We start from the raw sequence: 14,846 nt of genomic DNA, 5'->3' as shown, positions 1-14,846 counted from the left end.
GAGTGAGGACCTCAGCTGTAGATAGACAAAATATGATGACGCTGGAAGGACAAACTTAGTTTGGAGGTGCTGGAATGAAACTAGGCCATCATTGTCATACAGGTCTCTGAGAGTATTTACACCCCGAGAGCTCCATGTTTGCTGGGTGAATGGTCGGTTACCCGACATTAAGTTTTGGTTATTCCATAGAGGAGTGGAGGAACAGAATCAGAAATGAATGTTGAGATGATTTATGGTCAGTTATATGTTGCTTTATAGAACTTTATTGATTTAGTTTATTTTGGGAATATAATCATATGTGGATGGTTTTTGCAATAAATATTTTTTTCAATCATGATTTGTCGTGTAGTTTGAGTTTTATACATGTAACGTCTTGTGTGGAATAGCTAGTATTTATAATAGCTTTAATAGGAACATTATACTATACTGGGTAGGGCCTCCCTTTGCTCTCAAAACAGCTTCAATTCTTTGTGGCATTGATTCCAGAATGATGTTGGAAGCATTCCTTTGAGATTCTGGTCCATGATGACATGATTGCAGATTTTCAGGTGCACTTTCAAGCTGTAAATCTCCTGTTCTACCATATCCCAAAGGTCTTCTATTAGATTAAAGATCCTGTGACTGGGAAGGTCACTGAAGAACACTGAAGTCATTGTCATGTTCATGAATCCAGTGTGAGATGATCTTTGCTTTGTGACATGGTGCATTATCATGCTGGAAGTAGCTATTGGAAGATGGGTACATTGTGGCCATTGGTATTAACTGGCCCAAAGTGTGCCATTCCCGACACCATTACACCACCTGAATCAATGAGGTGTACAAGTGTTCCTAATAAAACGTATATGTACGTGTTACCTGTAAATGAATTATAGCACAAGATTAAACCATAAACTAGATAAAGAGAAAGCAACATTGGATTAAAATGTATTAGATGCTAAGTTCAATAATGGGTTTCAGAGCAAACTTTGAGTCCTGCATTTCATTTGTGTCTTCCCTCCATCGCTTCTGCACAAAGAAAGAAAATCCTGTTTAGTTAACCATGTATTGTGTAGTCATATTATAACTTGGACAACAGCATAAACATTATAGTCAGTAAGTATTTGCTGTAAAGAAAGTTACAGTTTCAAAGTAAACCCATTTTGGGTTTCCCACCTCATATACACAAGTCACTTCATATGTACTGTACTTTGTTTAAACCTTTTAACTTTTAATTTGTACTTATCCTTGTCTGTAAATACAGTTGTAAAATGTCATTAAAAATATTCTAGCTGAATAACTACTTTTATCCCAATTAGGAAGCTAGCTAGTTCGATAATATATATATATATTTAGAGTAAATATCTAACTATAGAATAACATAACATCTATTCTAGAGCTCTGAACATGTACTTTTTTAGTTTGAGATTATCTCCTTATTACTTACCCAATTATAAGATGTTACAATTGTCCAAATAAGATGGCAAGGGGAAAATGCTGATCTTTAGAAGAGTTGAAATGTTGAATTGACACAAGAGTCTTCTCCAAATATTCCTTGAGGGTTGACTTGGTTGTTCCTCTTGATTTAAACAATATATTTCTTGTTGTTTCTTGTTCCTTTTAATTAGCTTGGTGATTATTTCTTCTTTTTGAAGAAGCTGTAGTTCTCTGGTTGAGACCCCACTTCCAATATCAATGAATGATCACATAGGGTCTTGCTCTTGTTCTTGGTCTTGAGGGCAAACTTGAAGAGGTTTGACACAAATCAACATTTTGTTTCCACTCACATAATAGCCTTCTCACAATATGCTTTTGATGCAGATGGGTTGGCTGTCAAGCAATGATTCTTTGGTATTACACATGGTTATTTCTCCATTGTGTCAACAGTCCAGATGGAAAGGCATAGTTGTGGCGCCATTAATTGTACTCTTTATCTTAGACAGTTCCAAAAAGGTTTTGTAGGTCTGCACATCCAGTTGTCCTGGTCTTCAACATGAGATGGTTCAGCAGTGACTTTGACATAGTCTAAAAAGATCCAACAGCTTAGTGAGATCCAGACGAAAAACGAAATGGTTCAGACCTCTTTTCCTCCGACATGACTATGACCTTTCTAACTATGGTTAAACACTATATTAATGTGTTTGACTGTTTTATTACGGTTGTAAGTACAATGTAAAACATATTGTCATTACTCCTTTGCCACATTGTAATTACAGCAGTGTAACAACAAGTAATAACGGTAGTTGTTACACTGTACTTAGATGTTATAACGTGGTAAATAAACACATGTCAAACCAAACTGCTGTTTTTGAACTAAATCCCAAAGTCAGAATTTGACTCGTGACCTTTCTAAGTTGGGGTAACACTATATTACAGTGGTTGAGTGACCGTGTACTGTAATAACTATTGTAAGTGCAATGTAACACGTTATCATTACTCTTTTACTACACTATACTTACAACAGTGTAACAATGAGTAATAACAGTTACAGTTCTACAGTTTACAGCCAGTGAGTTTACAGTTACAGCCAGTGAGTTTACAGTTACAGTGTTACAGTACACCTCATATACACAAGTCACTTCATATGTACTGTACTTTGTTTAAACCTTTTAACTTTTAATTTGTACTTATCCTTGTCTGTAAATACAGTTGTAAAAAGTCGTAAAAAATATTCTAGCTGAATAACTACTTTTATCCCAATTAGGAAGCTAGCTAGCTCGATAATATAGATATTTAGAGTAAATATCTAACTATAGAATAACATAAAATCTATTCTAGAGCTCTGAACATGTACTTTTTTAGTTTTAGATTATCTCCAGTGTAACAACAAGTAATAACAGTATTTGTTACACTGTACTTAGATGTTATAACATGGTAAATAAACACATGTCAAAACAAACTGTTGTTTTTGAACTTAATCCCAAAGTCAGAATTTGAACCGTGACCTTTGGGTAACACTATATTACAGAGTTTGAATGACTGTGTAATAACTATTGTAAGTGCAATGTAACATGTTATCATTACTCTTTACACTATACTTACAACGGTGTAACCATGAGTAATAATACTATTGTCATTACTCCTTTGCTACGGCGTAACATGACTGAGAGAGGGAGAGAGAGATTGTTGTTATCGCATGGCTTGCCCCTTCCATGTAGTCAAGCAGAATTTTGCACCAAGAGACGACCAAAATTGTTCACTCCCAACTCAATACTTCAAACAAGACAATTCTAGGTGCGTTTTATTTGTATTTTGAAGTAAAGAATGCTGTGTTCGTAAATTTGCTCACAGTGGTTCAAAGTCATAGAGCGACCAAGTAATTTGCTTGGACTAGACGCAGTGGTTCTCAACCTTTTTTGGGCCAGCACCCCCCTGTCCATTATCCAGGCCTCTTACCGCCCCCCCATCAAAAAAAGTTGGCTTATTTTCTTCCCTAGATATTAATGTTGACTAATATTCTGTGTTATATAATTTAAAAAGCATGTCACTGAATGCCAAATAATAGATTGGATTTAACTGGGCAGTTGGAATATCATTATCATTAGTTTACCAGAGAGCAGAAAAGCCATGTGAATGTGAATAAAAATGCTGTTTCTGAGTGTTAAACAAACTCAGACAACATCAGAGAATACAAACAGACTGCTACGGAACAGCAGCAATTTCACACATGTCCGATGCAGAACAAACAGTAGGCTGCAGAACTGTACATTACAACTAACATTGTTAGTTTTTTTTAAAGTGTGCTGGTGTTGAATTTCTCCAAATTGCTGTTTTATGATGCTAATATTTATTCATTTTTGATTGGACTTGGGGGGGGGGGGGGGGGGGGGTGGTGTCACAATATGGCGGCAAACGCTAGGGGGCTATTATTTTAATATTTTATTTAGTATTCTATGGTATTATTTTCATAAACTGACCACTTCGAATTTCTCATATCAAAACATATCAAAACATAACAACGTTCCAAAGTTCAGAGCTTTGCGCTCTGGGAGCGCTCAGAGATGGGCGCTCTGACTGAAAACACGGTTTTGTCCCGTAATAACACTGATGACAACTGATCAATACAAAAGACGCTGCAGCTGATGCGTTCGTTTCCAGGACATCACAAGAGGAGCAACATATCACAAAAAAGCGATCGTATTTTAGTTTGCAAACACATCGCAATGCTTTGATTGATTGAAAACTTTATTAGAAGAATTTGCAGAAGTAGGTACATGAAAGTACATATTACATACAAGGTCACCTAACAGGATAAAAACCCAAGAAAGCCACTGGCTTATTTCAATTGGGGTCCTTGATTCTCAATTCATCGTTTGCTCTGCTAACCTCAGAATGGCACTAGGGATAACATCCACAACAACACTTAACAGTAATACATTTATGTAATATACTATGATGAACCTGCGAGGGGAGGGGACATTCGTAGCTGATTTCTCTAGGTTCGATTATTGGTAAGCGACAGAGAACTTTCAGGACTGGTTTATTACGATCGCTTTTTTGAGATAGGTTGTTCCTGCTGTGATGTTCTGGTATGGTGGTATGGTATTAGCACTCATTTTAACTAAATTAAATAAGCTGTATTGAAAGGAAGCAAACGAAGCGAACGCAAGAATTACAATGAGCCCACAAACTGAAACATTATGTCACTCAAGCATAGCCTACAAGGAAAACACTCATAGAAGTTGTGCATTGGTCAACATGATGTTACAGATGGGATGAACCGGGGTTCTTTCTATCGTAGGTGGACTAGCATAGTATTGCAATTTCTGCACTGTACATGAACTGTCAAGATTCTTCTACAATGCAGCTTACCCAGACACATTGGAAACTATCAAAAGCTCTGCATTTGCTAGCTGAGTTTTTAGCTTCTCCATCTTCTTGATGACACTCTCACTTTTATTTTTTGTGTCTGCATCAGAGCCCGGCCAAGTTCAGAGCGCTCAGAGATGGGCACGTGTAGGGCTCTACGGCGCACTGCAACCAAACTAGCAGCTTTTTAGAAAAGGCTTCCCGCTCAGCCAATCACTTTTCTACATGTCGTTCTATCAACCAATAGCAGCGGCCGTGGCTCGCATTAGGGCGGGACAGGCAGCCAGCAGGGTCGAACAGTCGACCGAAACACGGTTTGTCCGAGCGAACTGACCGTTCATTGTGCATCGACATTCAGCGTTCGTGCATTTACGAATGTGCCCGTAATAACACAGCTGTTTTTCATGAGAAAAATACTTAATGCGCGAACGCCCCCCAAGAACACCTCAACGCCCCCCTTTTAAAAATATCTGTTCCAGCGCCCCCCTGATGTTGTCTGAACGCCCCCTGGAGGGCGGTACCGCCCCCGTTGAGAAAGTCACTAGAGGCTGCTATGAGTGCTGATCACATTTCCAGAGCGGTTGTTTTTTTTTCTGTAATAAACGCGCTTAACGCAACTCTTTCACGTTGCGTTCAGCCAATCACTCAACCCGTTAGTTTGAAACATTACATGAAGGCCAATGATTGGTGTTTACGTCACTGTCACTACTGTAAATACATTTGACTTGTCACTGACTCATTTGATCTTGATTTCTGGCGCTCAAATCATTTTCATTCAACTAGCTGCCTAAGTTAGATTGTAATCAAGTGCAATACTGAAACACAACTGTGAACATTTCAAACCTGCAAACTGCGACACTTTTGGCTGTGGAGAAAGCAGGAAGGCTATCTTCGCGGGAGCCAGTGTCCATCGGCGTAGATGAATGAATGAATGAATGAATGGACTTTATGGTCATTGCTACAGTACAGGTACCAAACAACGAAATTTAGGAGGGGTGGCTCCCCTGGTGTTAGGAAAGGGAAGAAAAAAACACTTTAAAAAAAATCACAAGAAGGGAAGGAGCTGGTTTACATAAATAAAGGCTATGTACACTATCCACTGTACTATACTGTACAGATAGACGACTAGGGTTGTCATATTGCACAATAGTATTATTTCACATTTATTTAAAGTGTCACAGTTTGCAGGCTTGAAATGTACATGTTTGTGCCTCAGCACTACACCTGATTTTTTCAGTCCAGCAGCTGCCATCAATCCGTCCAGACTGTCCAGGGCCCAGAACTTAGGTCTTTGCTGTGTTCAGGGCCTGGACGGCCCTGTGGTAGAAGCTGTTATGCTGCATCGAATGACCTCACACTTCACCACCACCTGTACGCATACAAGTCTGTTGACGAGGGCATTGCAGCATCAGCAATCAAGGCACTGGAGAGGCACCTCTGGTACCTGACTGGTGAGATGCTGCCGCTGGCACTCTTCAGCACCAAGGTGCCCGTTGGCGAGAGGCGTGCACTTGCAGATGCCATCTTGGAGCACAAGCCAGCTGTTCTCCCCATGCGAGCCCCACAGCTGCGCTTTGGCACTGGCTTTGGCAAGCCAAAGTTTCCCACCCTCTCGCTGACTACCAGCTTGGCCGACCTTGCCAACCCAGACTGCTGGTTCGGCATGCACCAGCTGCACATCGATCCAGCATTTATTTCACTCGATGTTAAGGATTGGGCTACCAGTCCAGCATTCCAGGCAGGTGTGGTAAATGTACGTGCCATCAATGTTGTCAATGACTGTGCCGAGCGTGGTGTCAAACTGACATCAGACTTTGTGGCAGCAGCCAGGAGCGAGCAGCACCTGCAGAATGTGCTGCAGGCAGTTGAGCATGACCGCTCTAAACACCCAAACCTTCGGTGCTGCAAGCGCAAGCTGAACACCGACTAGGACTAGAACAAGATGTTCAATAATGTTTTTCAATGATGTTCAATGAAAATGTAAATGTTGTTCTCAAAACTCTTTTCAAAAACTTGTTCTCAAAAACTAGTTGTATCTTTAGAAATTGACTCGTCATGTTGTCAAGAAATTGGAGTTCTGAAAGAACACAAACATTTCAACATTTCAAAATTTCACATGCTGCGTTACACCTCTAAATCTCAATGAATTTTCCCAAAACTTTGCAAAAGTCATTTGTATGTGCACTAGAACAAAATGCAACAATGAACAAGTTGATATTTTGACATTATTTTTTTTGCATTGCATTTTGATGCACCCTACCCCCCCCACACACACACTCTGGATGGATGATTGGGGTGTGTCTCACAAGGATGCAATCTGTCCATGCACACGGAAGCGGTACACACAGGTGTATTCCAGGTGACCCCAATTACTGAGGATAGCCAGCTCAACATAGCGATATGGGGTGCCATTACGGTCCTGAGAGAGAAAGAAGGAACAACATTTGGGAGGTTGAGGGATAGAGGGGTGGAGAAAAATGGGAGCGAGCAAGAGTGGATGAATGCTAGGGTAGTCAAGCTGAAGAAAATCTCTACATGTGTCTCTATTGATGGATTTCATGTGCGACTCAGCAGAAATGCACCACAAACATCTATTAAGAATGTTTGAACACTTTTTTTGGTACTATGTTCCCTGTACTTCAATGTTATCGCTCTCAGCTCACAACTCATGCATTCACGTACCAACATGAAATCCATCTATTGGTACAGCACTTTAGTGGAGTCTATCACTCACAGGCAGTTTGAAGGTCTGGATGGACTCTCCTGCCTGGTCATATCTGAATGTTCCAAGTAACCTTCCCTCTTCACCCTCAGTAGACATTCCCTGAGAGAGATGGAGGAATAGATAGAAAGAGAGAGTCTTTTGATGCACTTTTAAAGAGACATCTTTCTTGAAGGACCGATCCGCAGTTGTGAATTGGCTGGCCACCATTCAGGGTAAACAACATTGGAACAACAGGGAAAACATTGTGTTGAGATTTGAAAAAGTAACATCAGTTACTCTACACAACAGCCTTCAAAAGTGAAATGTATGGTTCATGAAAAGCTTTCAAATACTTTGAGCGTTTACTCAAGTGGATGTAAAATGTATGGTTCATGAAAAGCTTTCAAATACTTTGAGCGTTTACTCAAGTGGACTACTTACTCAAATGACTATTCCATTGGTTTCATTGTGCCAGGCAAAATAAAGTGTCAAAATAAGCAACATGGACAGGGGATAAGCAACAGCAATGGAGGCATCAACCACAGTGAATACCAGTACAAATGTGGGGAAATGCATCATTAACATTAAACCTCAGTGTATTGCTCTGAATTTATCTGTGTAGTGTCATACACAATAGATTTAATTTATTAATGTATGAATGAATGAATGAATCTTTTTATTTTGAACATGATTTAAAATAATAAAAGAACAAATAACTAATACGAAGAGTACAGGCCTATCAATGTTCGAAAAAGAGTAGGATGAAGCCTACGCTTATCATGTCCTACCCCTATCCGTCACTCTCAAGTGAGAACAATTATACTTAAATTATATAATCTAGTTAATTAATTCATACATTTCTGTATCAACAGTACTAATAATGTTTCATTCTTAATATTGAAACAACACTAAATAAATAAATAAACATAATTTTCCATTCTTAATACTGAAACAACACAAAATGAGTTAGTGAGATTGGTGCGAGCATAACCCTTGTTAAAGTTGTGGTTACCTCTCAAATGATATCCCTTATCCCTCTCTATAAATCATTTTTGAATGTTACCTGGGAGTTCATGAGTCTTTGCTTTATACATTAACTGTGACAGTTTAAATTTGAATAAGTCCATGAGCTTTAAGGCATTTGACATTAGGAACAAGTTATTTGTGTGATCACGAAATCCGACCTTATGTACAATTCTCATAGCTTTTTTCTGTAGTGTAATCAATGGTTTTAGAGTGCTTTTGTATGCATTCCCCCATATCTCCACACAGTAACTCAAATAATATTTTGATAAGACAAGACAACAATAAAGAGTATACAACATCCTCTGTTCCAGAATATGTTTTGCCCTACACAATACACTCCTTGATACTTTGGATCTAACGTATCTTATGAGATTTCTAACAGAATTTACTGTCTAATATTACTCCTAGAAATGTGTATTACTCAGGTTGGGGTGTAAGAGGTTAAAGGTGACTCACATAGACTTGGAAGTCCTTGGGGGCGCTGTCGATGCGTCCTGTGGGGGAGGTGAAGCGAGGCAGGTGGTCCAGGGTGACGTGACTGATCAGGACGGGGTGGGACAGGGCGATCACCAAGGAACCCTGCGCCCCATGGAACGCCCAGCACTTACCAGGCTGTAAGACATGGTGACCCTAATGGGAGGTGAGGTTTGGAGAAGGTTACCGGTGAAGTGGGAGAACTTCAATTCTGCTCGTATCTTCTTCAGTTCTCTTTCCCCCTCTGAAGTGTCAAAATGAATTCCGATTGGTCTACCTGCTAAACAGCTCCTAATTGAAGTACTTAAATCTATATAACATGGGCAACAGGATACATTCTTTCTCCTTCCTGTGTCCTGTTGTGAGGTTCTCATCATGACCTGTGGTCATCTCTATCTCTCTCTGCTCGCCTCATTTGATTCATTCTATTTGGCCATTCTTGCACTAAATATTCTTTGCACTTAGTGATAATTACATTGGAGTCAGATTATCAATATAAATATGCTTTGCTATTAACAAACAAAAGTTTTAAGTCTCTGCCAAACCTTTGTGTGGAAACTAATATTATTCAATGTGACTGGGTCTTCAGACTAGCTTGAATATGAATACTAGCTAAAATATTATAATTATATATTAATTTAATCTTATTCAGAAATCATCAAAACAAAGCTGAGATGTTATAATAAAGTAAAAAGAAAATGAGTTCCTCTAACCAGTTTGTCATGCATTTCTTTATTCCAACATCACCCATGTTTTTGTTTTATCTCCACCCAAAAATACCTAGTAAATACTATATTTTAAACGTAATTATTATTTAGCCTATTTTTGTGAGAGAAAGAGACGGAGAGAAAGAGACAGCAAGAGAGAGAGAAAGAGACAGCAAGAGAGAGAAGTTGGTACCTGGATAACTGTCCGTGGACTCTTTGACGACAAATACCCAAAAAACGGAACCCAGGCATCACAGAAATGGTAGGTTTCAGAACACCTACTGCTGACCACGCTGGCACCTGCACAAACACACACATACACACAGCTCTGAGCATTCAATAGTCTACATTCTAGTACACTCAGCAAACGTCAGTGACGTTGTCTGGGATGTGGTAGAACAGGAGATTCACAGTTTGAAAGTGCACCTAAAAAATCTGCATGAATTGTGTGATGTAATCATGTCATCATGGACCAGAATCTCAATGGAATGTTTCCAACATCTTGTGGAATCAATGCCACAAAGAATCGAGGCTGTTTTGAGAGCAAAGGGAGGCCCTACACAGTATTAATATAGTGTTCCTAATAAAGTTCTCAGTGAGTACCGTATATAATGTATGATGTGGTAAGCATTTACATGTGTCACATTCAAATGAAACACCACATCTAGATGCTAATGAGCAGTAAATCACAAACCTTGTGACTCTAAGGCGAAGTCAGGCATTCTCTCTGCCATTGGAGGACTGCAATCCTGACCAAACTGTTTAATGCATGACACGCGCGCGCACACACACACACACACACACACACACACACACACACACACACACACACACACACACACACACACACACACACATACACACACACACACACACACACACACAAAGAGTTAAGATGCTTGTAGACATGCAGCAGCAAACTGCCAATCTTGCAACTCTGGCAGTCATAAAAATGTCAGCACTGTATTCACTGAGCATGACCTGACCTATTAAGCAGTTGTTGAAATGGTAAGAGACATACAGGAATGAGAAACGGGCATTACCATGGCAGTCTGGCCCTCCAGGGACTCTACCCTCTGTCTGAGGAAAGTGTTGACTCTTTTGAGGTCCCTCATCTCCTGGCTCAGCACGGCGTTGATTGCCCATACGCTGGTGTGTTCGGCCCGGAGGTCTGCCATCTCCTACAGGGGGGTAGTAGATGTCTCAGGAGGGACAGTACAGGGGGGTAGTAGATGTCCAAAGCGACTTACAACAAATACATTTGACTAAGTAAGTGAATCATCTATCCACCAGTCATAGCCAGTCAGAGAAAGTAATCTCTGCTCAGGCTTGGGGCCATTGGCAGTCGTCGTGCTAGACATAGGGGAAACAGTACAGGGGGGTAGTAGATGTCTCAGGAGAAACAGTACAGGGGGGTAGTAGATGTCTCAGGAGAAACAGTTGGGGGTAGTAGATGTCTCACGAGGAACAGTACAGGGGGGTAGTAGATGTCTCAGGAGAAACAGTACAAGGGGGTAGTAGATGTCTCAGGAGAAACAGTACAGGGGGGTAGTAGATGTCTCAGGAGAAACAGTACAGGGGGGTAGTAGATGTCTCAGGAGGGACAGTACAGGGCGGTAGTAGATGTCTCAGGAGGGACAGTACAGGGGGGTAGTAGATGTCTCAGGAGGGACAGTACAGGGGGGTAGTAGATGTCTCAGGAGGGACAGTACAGGGGGGTAGTAGATGTCTCAGGAGAAACAGTACAGGGGGGTAGATGTCTCAGGAGGGACAGTACAGGGGGGTAGTAGATGTCTCAGGAGGGACAGTACAGGGGGGTCGTAGATGTCTCAGGAGAAACAGTACAGGGGGGTAGTAGATGTCTCAGGAGGGACAGTACAGGGGGGTAGTAGATGTCTCAGGAGGAAATCACAGCCTTATTCCCGATGGGTCTGAGACTGATGGCTGAATCTCAAAAGTCGGTATAAGTTATTTTACCACCCGGTATAAAGCAGGCACTAATCTTGCCCACAGCTCTCTCTCTCTCTCTCTCTCTCTCTCTCTCTCTCTCTCTCTCTCTCTCTGTCGAGCTGTCTGTTTTCAAAACAACTCAGAATTGGACTCGACTTGAAGCCTATGGCAGGAGGAGATTTAATTGTCTGACCTCTCAGTCCATCACCATCTGGCGCAACCCTAACAACCTACAACAAGCGTGCAGCTCTGTCACACTGACATGATCATGTTGATATTTGGCTGCCAAACCTGCTCTCATCTTCTCCACAATCCTAAAAATGGAGACACTCATGAAAAGCATCAAAAATCGGTTTTAGGCTATTTTTGCGACTGGTCACGTTATCTGTACATATGCAAAATAAAATATAATATAAACAACCACAACATACATCCTTTGGTGGCATACCTCTGCTGTTTCTACCTGACTGGAGACATTAGTGTACATCAACGACTTTAGATAGTGTAGCATAGTTACTCTTGATATTATATGATATTCTATATTAATGACACTCACAACTGTGTCAAATTTATTGAGGTAATGACCAGAAAGTATCCCTTGTTACAACATTGTTACCACATAAATTCGTAGTAAATACTGGCTGAACAAAGCTCTATAAAGGGTAACCCAATGGTCTTTCCTAGACACAGTGGTCAGATATAAGACAGTCCTTGTCCAGTTGCACACATCTTCACATGTCAAGGAAATGTATTCGCCTTCTTGCTGTTACAGTTTTGAGAGACACATTTCAACTACTGTGTAGAGGTTAGTAGAGAGAGTGTATAGGAATCGACTTTTGAGATTCAGCCACATTTTGCGTTTCAAGCAGTGACAGGAAGTGGGAAGGGTCAGACTTCTCACCTCTGAGACAAGTATCTGCTTATGCTTCTGAATATCAATCTCTCTCAGTATGTTATTGATGTTGTCTTCCAGAGCTGCATTTATGACAGCAGTAACATCCTGTAGAAAGAGATTGGAGATTTAGAGGAGTGGTTTGTGTGGTTTTGAGACTACACATGAGTGGTTTGTGTACAAGTCTTCGAGTACTACAATAGCTAACTTGCATCTCGAAATCAAGTACCCAGACCACTGAGATAAGATCCCGACATGTCAAGTGAACAGGTCATAATAAATATTTGCTTGGACACAACAATAGTTTTTATTTGCCTACTTTCTGTAAAGAGTTACGATTTGACAACAAAGTGGCCGTACCTTTATATGTTGTATGTAACATACAATGAACATTTTATGTGTAGCTCTTTTGACACACCTTTATGGCAGAGAACCAATATATCACACAAATGAAGACAAAAAGTTAAGAGGTAGATGGCAAAGGGAGGAATGTTCTACCCTCATCTATTTTCTCTACCACACGAACCAGGAAAACCTGGAGGGCCCAGCGATACACTACAATTATGCCTTATGCTGTACAAACTTCAGTAATGGTTTAACAGATGCCCTGCGTCACTTAGAAAAATGGCACAAAGCATGGGATGAAGTAGGCGATAGCATATGGCCCCCAAATTAAATTATGTATTTTCTAGGTTCAGCGCAAGCAGTAGGTGCAATTAGCAGCACAGCAGCTGAAACATTAAAGCTGACAGCGGAGCAAGAGAGAGAACTCCAAGTTAGGATTCTCAGTTACTTCAGATTTGTATATAAAGCCTGGTACACACATAAAGGTAATCTGGACGATTTTGGCCCGATTTCTCCCCTTCTGACCAAGGACAGCAAACGCCTGATTATCGGATGGCTCTAAAGATTATCCTACAAGATTATCCTGTTGTGTGAGGTGTGTTAAGAGTCCATTTCTCCTGACAATCTGCTCGGAAAATGGTCGGGCCGACGATCTTAAATATTAAACGTGTTCAATATTTACGATCAAAAGTCCTCTTGTGTGTGGGCAACTCCCGAGTCCCAACAACTCTCGAGCAGGGTTGCCAGATGGGCAGTTTTTTGGGTGGAATTAGCGGTTTTTAGACTGGGGTTAGGCTGGAAAGTGTCAATCCCATCTGGCAACCCTGCTCCCGAGTCCGATTGTGACGTGGATGGAATGTAGCCAATCAAGAAGCGAGCTGACTTCTTTCGAGATTTTCGAGATTTCTGGCTTGAGTGACAAGACTCTAGACTGTCGTAGGACAGATCTTTATGTATGTTGTGTGCTGTATTGAGAATATCGGAACACACCACACACAATACGATCAAAACTGTTCAATCCATGATTTTTTAATCTTCATGTGTGGGGTCTCTCTCAGATAAAAAATCTGTTAAGATTTAGAACATCTTTATGTGTGTACCAGGCTTTAGGCAAGACCTGATTAACAAAACGAGAAGAATTCTACTACAGATTTCATATTACAGCTGTGTTTAGTGCTATTCAATGCAAGATAGACACACTGGCTGGCTGAGGTCTGACTGAGGTCTTAAAACAGCTGTTATTTCATAATTCATTCATTAGGCTACAATTGAATATGCTTTATAGGTTTTAGGTCAAACATGGCCAATAATCACAACATTCTCAATAAAGCTCAAACATTACAAATAATGTATACTGTATACCCCTCCCCCTGGATTTGGATAAATATTACTTGACTTAATTACAACTGTTTCACCTTTCTATAACCAAAACACCAATAACTTAAGATAAGATCAAGCCTACAGACACCAAATTCATTAATGTTAATCTGTTTAATAATCGTGTAGCATAATATTTCTCATACTTTTCCATCTAAGCTGGATCTTCGTACACTCTACATTCTGATAGTTTTTTCTTTATTTTTTTCTTCCCTCGCTCGCCTCACTTTTCTGACAATTAAATCTGTTAAACAATGAATGAAGTTTGCCTTACCGTTTCCTTGGAAGGCAGGGTGATGACAAACGTGCTGTACCAAACGCCTGAGAGCCAGAGGGAGAAGGGAGAATCAGAGAATCGAAAATAGGACTGAATACGTTATCAAGTGGTATGCTCCACTATCCTCAACAAATCTGCAACATGCTCCATGCTGTCGGTTGATTGAAACAACACCCAAGCTGCTAGTGACAAAGCTACAATGTCTGTCTCTGAAATTCATGATATTAGCTTGCCATGTTAACTGGTGAAATAAATTATTGGTAGGGATGGGAATCGAGAACTGGTTCCAGTTGAGAACCGGTTTCAAAT

General features: G+C 40.4%; 1 protein-coding gene across 1 annotated transcript in view; it reads right to left on the bottom strand.

Annotated features, from left to right (window-relative positions):
• slc6a18 (solute carrier family 6 member 18) overlaps positions 1–14,846 on the bottom strand; it is a gene marked incomplete at both ends in the record, with an annotated part of 81,577 nt that overhangs the window by 45,429 nt on the left and 21,302 nt on the right. The window lies entirely within an intron of this gene.

The sequence above is a fragment of the Nansenia antarctica genome, assembly GCF_963989245.1.
Source record: "Nansenia antarctica genome assembly, chromosome: 5".
In the NCBI taxonomy this organism is placed as follows: Eukaryota; Metazoa; Chordata; class Actinopteri; order Argentiniformes; family Microstomatidae; genus Nansenia; species Nansenia antarctica.
This window is presented reverse-complemented; position numbering and strand designations above follow the sequence as displayed.